This window comes from Dreissena polymorpha, chromosome 9 (genome assembly GCF_020536995.1).
Source record: "Dreissena polymorpha isolate Duluth1 chromosome 9, UMN_Dpol_1.0, whole genome shotgun sequence".
NCBI lineage: Eukaryota > Metazoa > Mollusca > Bivalvia > Myida > Dreissenidae > Dreissena > Dreissena polymorpha.
The window spans coordinates 94,359,382-94,371,709 of record NC_068363.1 but is presented as its reverse complement, the minus strand read 5'-3'; the positions used below and the strand labels follow the sequence as shown (position 1 = coordinate 94,371,709).

Here is a 12,328-nt window from a genome sequence, read left to right as displayed (position 1 = left end):
GCTGACGTTTATTTCGGGAAATCACGAGATAAAAATCTTGTACGAAAATGCGCTGGATATTTCGTCTTTTTCATACAATTTCTCGGCTCATAATTTATGACATTCTTTGAAAAATTCCACAATATAGCATGAATATGTCCTTTAAACACTGGCGCAATTGGTTGTTTGTAATCCGCTTATTTAATTCAAATTATTCCCCTTGAAAGACACTGTTTCGTTTGAGCAGTTCACAGGTAGCGCAACCTGTCTCGTAGTGTTCATTTTCAATGGCTATTAAACGCTGTAAATCAAAATGACATCGTGTACTTATGGATGTCTTCAATTGAAGAAGGTTCGGAAATGATATTTCCACATGCTTAAAATAGGTAAGTGAAATATATATATGTGTATTATGGCTTTGTGATTAATTTTCGCGACTCGCAAGTTTGACCCGGAAGTAAACTGTACGATAGCAACTGAATTGTTTACATGAAATGGTGGAAGATTTAAATTTGACTTTAAAATATCATGTCTAAATTTATTAACACCAACACTATTCAATGTGAAATTACACAAGACCAGGACACTTCGTTTTTAAATTTAAATGATTTATCGAATGTAAATGAACTTTATTTTGAAACTTCTCACCCCGCTACTCAAGATTTGTTTGATGTGGTAGATGATTATGAAAGCACAGGAGTTTGAAATTCTATCAATATAGCTAATCTAATGGCTTAATAAAAAAATATACCCCTATATAGTATAAGACTAGTCTTTATACTATATAAGAGTTTTTTTTTATTTAGCCATTAGATTAGCTATATTGATAGAATTTCAAACTCCTGTGATGAAAGTGACCTTGAGTCAAACCATGATGAGTCTGATATTGATATTGATATAGAAGCTGTCAAAAAAAACCATCAGATACTGCGTTTATTGAAAAGTCTGAACTTCATGTGGCAGAAGCTGATAAACAAAACAAATTTAAGGTTGACTTTTTTAAAATGTTTAAGCACAAATTTAATTAATAATTATTATTATAAAAAAGTGTTATGTAGATAAATAACCAATAATTTGATATTCTACAGGTTGGGAAGTTACGGTGTTGGCGAACAGCATTCTCACTATCAGTGTGACAACTGTTGCGGCCAAAATAAAAACAACATAGTCATCTGGTACCTTCTGTGGAGAGTTCTTGTAGGTAATTACAAGCCCTTAGTTATTGTGTTTCTGATAGCTTTTTTTAATGTTGAGAAATTAATTTAGCTAAACCTGTTGTTAAAAATATTTGTTTGCAGTAATGCAATTGCAAAATGGTAAAGCATGTTGATATGTAGTAAATATGTTAACAAACAAATTACTCTGGTATCAATCCCAAAAGGAAAATTCTCTTAAAATAATATATTGAAATGAGTCAACATTTTTTAGTCAGTCAATTACTACAAAATACATATTCTAAATTGTAGCCTGACCTTTTTTAATAATTATTTTTTAACATTTCAGGTTTACACAGAATCATCACACTAAGCTTTATGTTGATAAGACATACAAAGTTTACACCAGATTGGCACTTTGGCATCTGGAAGTCAAAGTGGAGGTAAATTCCTTATCACAGTATGGTGTATGTGACCTGCATGATCCTTCTTGATAAACCTTGTTTGCATTTCCATAGGTCTATCCAGTTGTATAGTTCTGCCATGTAATAAAATATAAAAATATTAAAACATAAATCAATTAAAAATAGTGTGTAGGTACTTTATGTCTTGTAACAGGAAAATAAATATTCATTTTAATAGTTTCAGCTGTTTTATTGGTATGAAATTCTTGATATGGCAAACAAAATCCCATGCAAAATCATCCTTCAAACTTTGTAGTTTTCTATTACAAAAACAACAACAACAAAATAATAATTTGATAGTAGGAAAACTATATTTTGCAATTGTTTCTTAATTAAATGGTAATCTTGATACAGAAACTTCAATGCAGAAATGTTGTCTGATGTCGATGCGTCTGTGGGGTTATCGTCAAGGACGGGCCACAACATTCCCCAGCTTGTGGGGGACTCTTCCAAGCCTGTTGTTATCTAAGACAGGAAGGATTACCTTACCACATTGTTTCACCACATAAAGAATGTCACCAAATTTCATCTATTTCTATGTTTCAGCGGAGAATCCCGGTGTTGTGGAATGCAGGGAATTTAGTGACTCACCAGTAGTCAGAATCACTCTCCGAAAGGTCTCGAAAGTGAATGTTAATGTGAGCTGTGACAACCTGCCATATGAAATGTTTGCAAAAGGGCTTGATCTGGACCATCAGTGGTATTTATTTGAAAACATTCGTGAATTCTGTCGCATAGATGAACCAAAAACTTGACATGTCCGAAACGCGCTACTGGTGAGCAACAAAAAACAGTCTGTGCCCCCCAAAAAAGAAGATGCATTAAGATGCGCATCTGATCTTCTCTGATGGTGCCACAACAATTACATACATCATGTATCAGTGTTTATTTTGGCCAAGGTATTGGGTGATATATTTTCCCACAAACAATGCAAAAAATCCTCTATTCCTAGGAAAGCTAAAACATGTATACGATTGCTTAATGTGTCAGTTGATACAGGTTTTGAAATGTTCAATGCAAATTTTTGTCTTAATTGCACAAGCTTGTTTTCAAGTTTTTTATATCTCATATTTACAAAACGAAAATCATTTTTTCCATGTAGATCTAACCATGCAATTGTTTTTACCTTATGGACACAGACTGCCTATCAGAAAAACTGGAAAAAAATCAGTGTGAATATTATATTTATTTATGTTTTACAATGAAAATCCTATATTTTTGTTTGTTTGCTACATTGTTTCCATAGTAACAAAAACAAACAATTTTTATGTTTACGTTATTGTTTATTTTGTCTATATTTCTCTATCAGAAATAATGATAAATAATGATTATTTCATTTACTGAAACATTTAGTATCCAAGTCTACTTTCAACCAACACTTTTCAATGCTGTGTTTTTCCATTCTGTTGTGTTTGAGGTTACATTATACTTAAATACACATGTAACTGAATAAAAAAAGGAAATTGTTCATGGAACACACACATTATTGATTGTTATTGTTTAACTAGTTACAAAACAGTGAAAGTAATGTTGTGTTTGCCTTTAAACAAACACTTGATTGAAAATACAATTCATAGATTAATAAAAGGCGTGATTGTGTGCTCTGGTGATTATTAACATGTAGATTAGTTACCATAGCAACACAAATGGTACATTTTTAATGTCCATGATGCTGTTGTCAGTTTATTGCACTATAAATATGCATTTGACTAAAGGAAAGATTATTGTTTTAATAAAACAATGTGCTTGTTGTTTGAAAATTTTCGTTGTTTTTTTTGTATTAAATGATAACTTTTCGTCACGGTAAAATGTAGGGTTGGTCACTTTGGAAGGTCATAAAATTAGTTTTGAATGTGATAAATAAAAAATCTATCATTATATCAAAAATATCATTTTTGTGAACTACAATGTTCAGAAAATCCAAAATTGCCAAAAAGTCAAAATGTGATTTTTTGAACACAAGACTGATTTTCCCAGCTTTGGTCACATTAACAGAATAGAAAAACACAAGAAACATGAAAATAAACGAGTGCATATATGTCAGCCGGCAATACTCGAATCTTATTTAATTGCATAATTATAATTAGTGAATTATTGTGCTCATGCTTAATAAACTGGTCTAAATGGATAAATATTTCTCATTAATTTTATCAAAATTGGTCCTTATCATGCAAATGTTAAAAACATATTAAAAATCGATGATTGACATACTACAATAACATCGCCGAATATCTTTATTTAGTATCTTTCTGATCAAAACAGACTTCAAGTGCACACAGTTTACGAGACGGCGTTTATATAAAGATTTCTGTAACTGACCGCAAACTGACCTTGATACCTTGCGGATTGGAATGCAATGCATTAAAGTAAGGTAACAATTCTACTGCTGAAACGACGGCTTGTTTACGCCAACTGTACACGACCAAGGCAACAGCTGTGCCTAAAATATTTTTGATATATCGACAAAGCGACTAAACGAACTATTTACTCCATCAGACAAAAATAGCATAGATTCCAATTTTTTCCTTCAATGAAAAGATCGCAACCCCTTCTGCGAACTCCAGTACTAAATATGAGAATATAGCCTTTAGTATAAACGCTTTTGCGCTGGTAATTCTCTGAAAATAAAAGGTGAACGCACAAACTGTATTTATGTCGATAATTGATTGTAAAACTGTTCTATCTAGTGAGCCTTTTCATTAGAGATAAAATTGTTTCATGCAGTACAACAGTGTTACAAAGACGCGGATATGTTTCCAATGTTCTGGTGTTATACTCAAATCAGCCAATGGAATAAATGAAGTGTATTCATTCGTACCTAGCCGCGGGAAATTTTATTTGAATATTATTGGACACTAACAAAGGTCAAGTCAGGTTGAAAAGCTGGCTTAATACAGCTTACGCCGAAAAAATAATTGAAAAGAAGAGTCTAGAGTAGTGAGTAGACCCACTCTTGGAAAACATTATTTGTTGGCAAAATCAAGAACTTTGATATCTTATCCATTTGAAGACCAATTGAACTTTTAAATATGAAATGAAAAAAATCTTCGAAGTACTCTGAAAGGAGACAAGCAAGAAGTAACTATTAAATTAATAGCAAGTTATCTCCTTTTGTTTGAGTCTTATGAAATAGCCTAAGGGCAGATTTGCTTTATTGTCAATATCAGAGACTGCATGAATTTTATTACCAATTAAGGCTTAGGGGCCAGATTTATAACCCTAGAAAACACAAGGGTTCTGTTTGTCCATCTGCTCATCAAATAGATATATTAATAGATAGTGAAATACTATGGTGACTACAATAGTAATAATACTTTAGTGATACACTGAGATAAAGATATTGCCTTTGTCCTCATGTATTTGAGGCTGTTTCCATAAATAATAAAGAAGTAATTTTTACAGCTTTAAAGATTTTTTTTATAATAAATAACTTTAAAAAAAGTTTATAAACTACAGAATAATGATTGATTTAATATAGAAAAGTCTTCCTTTGTGATGTTTAAATGCTATCATTTTCAATCGACCAGTATTGACCAGTATTGGCCGGTTTTAACTGGGAATTGACCACCAATACTCAATTGACCGGTCAATATGCCAACCCTGAATTGGATGTCATCCAAAAACAAACTTTATATGGCGGGGGAATCAAGGAATTTGCTTGTTAGACTTAGTATTTTAGTTGTATAAATGATATATGTTTTTGGTATTATGTGATGCTATTTTATAAAGATATCTTTGTATAATACGATGGTATTTAGCATTATTGTATTCACTAGTTTGAGTATGTTTTGTTTGCTCATAGTTTATCTTCTACACAATGATTTATATTAAATTATAATGATTATGTATGTATTAAAATATGTACCAATCTTTTGGATTCTTCCAATAATTCATCTCATTTTAATTGTCTTTTGTTATTAATAAGTGCTGATTTGAAATGGTTGAATCAATACTTAAGTTTAACAAACAATCAATATTTGTTAGATCTATTAAGTTTTCACTTATCTGTTTTTGCAAATAAACCTGTTCCATTTATAATCCTTCACCATTGCATCTTTTTTAAAACATTATTATTATACCCCCACAAACGAAGTTTAGGGGGGGTATATAGGAGTGAGCTTGACTGTCTGTCGGTCTGTCTGTCTGTTGGTCTGTCGGTCCGTATTGGTTGTCCGCTCTCTAACTCAAGTTGTTTCCATCCGATCTTCACCAAACTTGGTCAGAAGTTGTATCCAGATAATGTCTATGTCAAGTTTGAATATGGGTCATACGGGGTAAACAACTAGGTCACGGGGTCACTTAGTGCGTTTTAAACATTCAGCATGTTGTCCGTTCTCTAATTCAAGTAGTTTTTATACTCAATCTTCACCAAACTTGGTCAGAAGTTGTATCTAGATGATGTCTAGGTCAAGTTCCAATATGGGTCATGTCGGGTCAAAAACTAGGTCACGGGGTCACTTAGTGCATTTTAACATGCAAAATATTCTGTGTCAATGCGGTATATGGGGCATTCGTCACATCTGTTACAAAGCTCTACATGTAGTTTGAATGTAGTTTGAATGAAACTACACTTTGGGGTGGGGGGTGGATAACAAAACGGTCAGTGTTGTTTGTACCAAGTCGGGTTTTCCAAAATACTGCACAATGACTGAAGAGTCTATTTCCGTAGCTTGTACTTTACAAAATATAATAATAGAATGATAAAAAAAACACACAACAAGAAACTGTTTATGATTAAATATTGTAGTTTTTGCAAAATAAAAACACGCAATACGAAAAGCGCTTCTGAATTATGGCCCTTGAATAATCCCCTTATTGACAAATAAATACATGTTTATCCTTAACCTATTAAATGGTTACCGTTCAATAGCTTCAATTTGCATCAACCAATCTTGATGAAACTATCGATATATTAAACTTGAATTAAGGCCTATCATGAGATTGAATTTGGGGCTAAACATTGAAACATGTTATGTTCTAAAAATTGTCAGTTTGGATTGGGTAATTTATTCAAATGTTATGCCTGCCAGTATTATTATTAAATATAAAATAATTTCTCATTTTGGACCTGTTTAATGTCATAGATCGTTTCATATGTGAAATAAAAATAACGAAACAATAAGTACTTGAAAGTGTTTTATATATCATAACAATACAATAATTTTGTTTATATTAATGTTTTCGGAGATTTCAATTAACCTAAATGTAGGCATAATTTTGAACATTCGACTAAGGCTACTAAAATGGTACTTTTTAAGTTTGTGGATGGACTTACATCACATTCTGTAGTTGTTGTAGTTTCGTTCTGTGGCTTGTGGTGCAACTTTCGTTGTTTTTGAACGAAACCATTATAATCATGTATATTGTCGCATGTACGCTGTCAGATTAATACAATAAATCATGTCTTCACTTGAGGAATATGTGTTTTCTTTTTGTACCAAAAGTAATTCCGAATCAGAATGATAACTCTTATTTTGTTTAAAAACGTGAGCAAGATTAAAAGAACAACACAAACACACACTATTAACAGCTGTTGACAAAAGCATCACAATGATATAATGTTTATAATTTAAACATACAGACACAGGGGTCTAGCTAGGCTTAAAATTTAGGGAGATGTCACTTCTCCCTAAAGCCAAAATAGAGAGAATTGGTAAAATCTTTGGGAGAAATGGTACATTTGCGTCATAGATCTTAGTTTAACTTCCATGTATTTTGCTGCAACTTAAAGGAAAAATGGTTTCTGTTCAGCGTTCAATCAACTCTTCACTTGTTTAATACCCCTCATTACTTCATGCCAATTTGAATTGATCTGAAACAACTAACTCTCATTTCACACTTAAGGGGACAACATTTATAAATACAAGCACACGCATTTAAGTGTTAATGTTGTGTTTTTGATGTATTTAACTGAGTTTAATATATTTAACTCTTAACATACTATTAATGTACATGTAATAACTGATAAGCTGCTGAATTAATTTCTATAATAGAGGCTGAAATGGGTGGTAGATTTCAAAAGGCTGCATTTCATTTATAATAAGACATGTTAAGTGTATAAAACCTACATTTATATACCCCCTTTACGGGTAATGAGGGCTATATAGGAGTCACTTTGTCGGTCGGTTGGTCGGTCTGTAACAATGGTCTGTCTGTCCCGAAAATTAGCTTTGCCAGGCCATAACTATGTCGTTCATTGAGGGATTTCAAAATCATTAGGAACATTTCTTCACCATCATTGGACGGTGTGTCGCGTGAAAGAATCACCCGGATATCTCCAAGGTCAAGGTCACACTTTGAGGTCAAAAGTCCATAAATAAGCTTGTCCGGGCCAATACTATTTCTTTCATTGTGAGATTTCTAAATCATTTGGCACGTTTTTTCTCCATCATTAGACAGTGTGTCGCGCGAAAGAATTATGTCGATATCCCAAAGGTCAAGGTCACACTGAGGTCAAAGGTAAAAAATGACCATCAATGAGCTTGTCCGGACCATAACTCTCTTGTTCATTGAGAGATTTCAAAATCATTTGGCACACATATTCTCCATCATTGGACGGTGTGTTGCGGAAAAGAAGTATGTCAATATCTCCAAGGTCAAGTTCACACTTTGAGGTCAAAGGTAAAAAATGGTCATAAATGAGCTTGTCCGGGCTTTATCTATGTCATTCAATGTGAGATTTTCAAAATCATTTGGCTCATTTGTTCACCATCATTGGACGGTGTGTCGCGCGAAAGAATTACGTCAATATCTCCAAGGTCAAGGTCACACTTTGAGGTCAAAGGTAAAAAATGGCCATAAATGAGCTTGTCCGGGCAGTATCTGTGTCGTTCAATGTGAGATTTCAAAATCATTTGACACATTTGTTCACCATCATTAGACGGTGTGTCATGCGAAAGAATAATGTCGATATCCTCAAGGTCAAGGTCACTCTTTGAGTTCAGACGTAAAAAATGGCCATACATGAGCTTGTCCGGGCTGTATCTATGTAGTTCAATATGAGATTTCAAAATTATTTGGCACATTTGTTCACCATCATTAGACGGTGTGTCATGCGAAAGAATGATGTCGATATCCTCAAGGTCAAGGTCACACGTTGAGGTCAAAGGTAAAAAATGGCAATAAATAAGCTTGTCCGGGCCATAACTCTGTCGTTCAATGTGAGATTTCAAAATCAGTTGGCACATTTGTTCGCATTGGACAGTGTGTCACACGAAAGAATAACACTGATATCTCAAAGGTCAAGGTCACACTTTGAGGTCAAAGGTAAAAAATGGCCATAAATGAGCTTATCCGGGCCATAACTCTGTTGTTCATTTAGTGATTTCAAAATAATTTGGCACATTTGTTCGCCATCATTGGACAATGTGTCCCGTGAAAGATTGGTGTCGATATCTCAAAGGTCAAGATCTTAATTTGAGGTCAAAGGTCTAAAAAGGGCCATAAATGAGGTTGTCCATCCCATAACACTATTGTTCATGGAGATATTTCAAAATAATTTGGCACATTTGTTTGCCATCATTGGACGGTGTGTCCCGCGAAAGAATGACATTGATATCTCAAAGGTCAAGGTCACACTTTGAGGTCAAACGTCAAAAATGGCCATATATGAGCTTTTCCGGGCTGTATCTATGTCGCTCAATATGAGATTTCAAAATCATTTGGCACATTTGTTCACCATCATTAGACGGTGTGTAATGGGAAAGAATGATGTCGATATCCTCAAGGTCATATGTTGAGGTCAAAGGTCAACAATAACAATAAATCAGCTTGTCCGGGCCATAACTCTGTCGTTCAATGTGAGATTTCAAAATCATTTGGCACATTTTTTCGCATTGGACAGTGTGTCATGCATTTGAATGACACAGATATCTCAAAGGTCAAGGTCACACTTTGAGATGAAAGGTAAAAAATGGCCATAAATGAGCTTGTCCGGGCCATTACTCTGTTGTTCTTTTAGAGATTTCAAAATAATTTGGCACATTTGTTCGCCATTAATGGACAGTGTGTCCTGCAAAAGAATGATGTCGATATCTCAAAGGTCAAGGTCAGACTTTAAGGTCAAAGGTAAAAAATGGCCATACGTGAGCTTGTCCGGGCTGTATCTATGTCGTTCAATGTGAATTTCAAAACCATTTGGCATGTTTGTTCACCATCATTGGACTGTGTGTTGCGCGAAAGAATTCTGTCGATATCTCCAAGGTCAAGGTCACACTTTGAGGTCAAAGGTCAAAAATGGCCATAAATGAGCTTGTCAGGGTCATCACTCTGTCGTTCAATGTGAGATTTAAAAATCATTTGGCACATTTGTTCGCATTGGACAGTGTGTCACGCGAAAGAATGACACTGATATCGCAAAGGTCAAGGTCACACTTTGAGGTCAAAAGTAAAAAATGGCCATAAATTAGCATGTCCGGGCCATAACTCTGTTGTTCATTTAGTGATTTCAAAATAATTTGGCACATTTGTTCGCCATCATTGGACAGTGTGTCCCGCAAAATGATGTTGATATCTCAAAGGTCAAGGTCTTAATTTGAGGTCAAATGTCTAAAAAGGGCCATAAATGAGGTTGTCTATCCCATAACACTATTGTTCATGGAGATATTTCAAAATACTATGGCACATTTGTTTGCCATCATTGGATGGTGTGTCTCGCGAAAGAATGACATCGATATCTCAAAGGTCAAGGTCACACTTTGAGGTCAAATGTCAAAAATGGTCTTTATGACCTTGTCCAGGCCATAACTATGTTGTTCATTGTGAGATTTAAAAATACATTTGTTCACCATCATTAGACTGCGTGTCGCACGAAAAAATTACAGATATCGCCAATGTCAAGGTTACACTTTGAGTTCAAAGGTCAAAAATGGCCATAAATGATTATGCCATAATAATTCTTAAAAATCACCATAAATTAGCTTCTCTTATTTTGTGAAGAAATATTCTGTGTCAATGTAGTGTATGGGGGTATAAGTAACTTCTGTGACAAAGTTCTAGTTCTTATTTGTCATTGATTGTAGATTATGCTGGTACTTTTAATTATTTTTTTTCCTGTATGGGTGTATCAAATAAAACTTCAATTCTAACAAAACCAGTAATGTTCATTATCTTTTTACTTCCTTGTAAATTTTAAGCAATTCAACATTAAATCAAATTAATATTTTGTTACAAATATTTGTTTTAAATTAAAAATTCATTTTAAATCTCATTTTACAGCAGGGATTTCAAATCTGACCTGTAAATGAGCCCCATATTTATTGCCAGTGCTAGGTTACCTCTTCCCATTTGATCATTCCTTTGGTAAAGTATAGTTATTGGTAGCCAGCACAAGGTAATTAATCAAGGCATCATATATGAACAATTTCAAGAACTCTAATAGCTCCCGACTGTTCATTTTGAACGTTCAACTTTGCATGACCTGTACATGGGGTAGCTTATGGCTGAGAATTCTCCTGTGTCCAATTATCCACATCAAATTGATTTTGTTTGGTAAATGTCTGGCACAAACAAATCATTAAAAGGGGGATAAGTTACATCGCCTTCATAAAATTTATATGTGAAGTTAATATTTCCTGGGCAAACAAATCATCCCACTTCGAGACCCCTGAGACACGAACATTTAATGAATTTAATTTTGTTTCTTATGTAGTTGTGTGGCTTTACACACATCATGGTTGTGATAAACTGAAAAGCTTTATGTTCATGTGATATTATAATTCTGTTTATGCAATGTATGGATTTCGTAAAGTAATTTCATTTACTTGTAGATGGAAAATAAAGGGCAGCCAAAAGAACATATCTTCGGATTGAAAACGGATCAGAGAATGCTAAATGATAATGAAACTGTCATGTCATAATAACTTCTATTCTGTGGTCTCATGACGATGGCTGCAACAACCAATATTTTCAAGGACAAGGAGACCAATAACTGGTTCAAGGCGTGCATAGCCCTCAATGTGACGAAGGAAGGACTGACTAACTTCGTTGAAATGACAATGAAAAAGGTCCACGCAGCAATTGGTAGCAGTTGTGGGCAATGTACTATTGAACAACTGTTTCCATGTTCTACTCAGGGTCTGTGTAATAAAAGGAAAAGAAACAGTTGCTCATTCCACAAATCATACCTACCCCAGCAATGCCATATATGCGAACAAGTTAAACTTGGTATAATATCATATCACCGATTCAAAGGTCCTTCATGGAAGAACACTAATGCACAAGGTTGGAAATCAAACTGGTGGGATATAGCCAAATGCTACCTTCCTCCACAAGGATATGCTGACATGTCATCGGTTCAGGAATCAGACTTTAATGCGGTGATAAACATAATATTGAACTGCACAGATTTCAAGAATTATCTCTCCCCCTCATGGCTATCACCTCCACCGCCTGACCCGCAATGTCCTTTAGAAAAGGTAATGAATGCATGTTTTAAAATGTTTCAATCACAACTAATTTTCTTCAGTGGTATTGTTGTTTTGTTTAAATGTGTTTACCTTGTTTAATAATGAATTGTTTAAAAAACAATGTTCTATTTAGGTCCGTCAAATAGGCCGAGATGTACGCCACAGTGCCAACTGCAAGACAACAGATGCTGAACTTCAAGACTATTTCCAGATTTTGACCATGCTACTGGCAGATCCAGTATGTCTGGCGCATGATACGTGTGCCAATATAGCCCTCAGTAGGCTAACTGATGTACGTATAAACATTTCTCTTTATGGCATTTTT

At 34.2% G+C, this 12,328-nt stretch overlaps 2 protein-coding genes and 1 long non-coding RNA gene across 12 annotated transcripts in view; 2 read left to right on the top strand and 1 right to left on the bottom strand.

The window, feature by feature from the left end:
* Positions 1–12,328, bottom strand: part of LOC127844952 (target of rapamycin complex 2 subunit MAPKAP1-like) — a 567,740-nt gene that overhangs the window by 67,753 nt on the left and 487,659 nt on the right. The gene's annotated exons all lie outside the window — the stretch shown is intronic.
* Positions 1–12,328, top strand: part of LOC127844950 (ankyrin repeat domain-containing protein 50-like) — a 492,344-nt gene that overhangs the window by 111,369 nt on the left and 368,647 nt on the right. The gene's annotated exons all lie outside the window — the stretch shown is intronic.
* Positions 161–3,423, top strand: LOC127844961 (uncharacterized). Of its 2 annotated transcripts, none has more exons than XR_008032988.1 (4): positions 161–365; positions 1,068–1,180; positions 1,483–1,576; positions 2,144–3,423. It is a non-coding gene; the product is annotated as an uncharacterized LOC127844961 (long non-coding RNA). The 2 variants fall into 2 exon arrangements; XR_008032989.1 differs by having other exon boundaries at positions 1,952–3,423.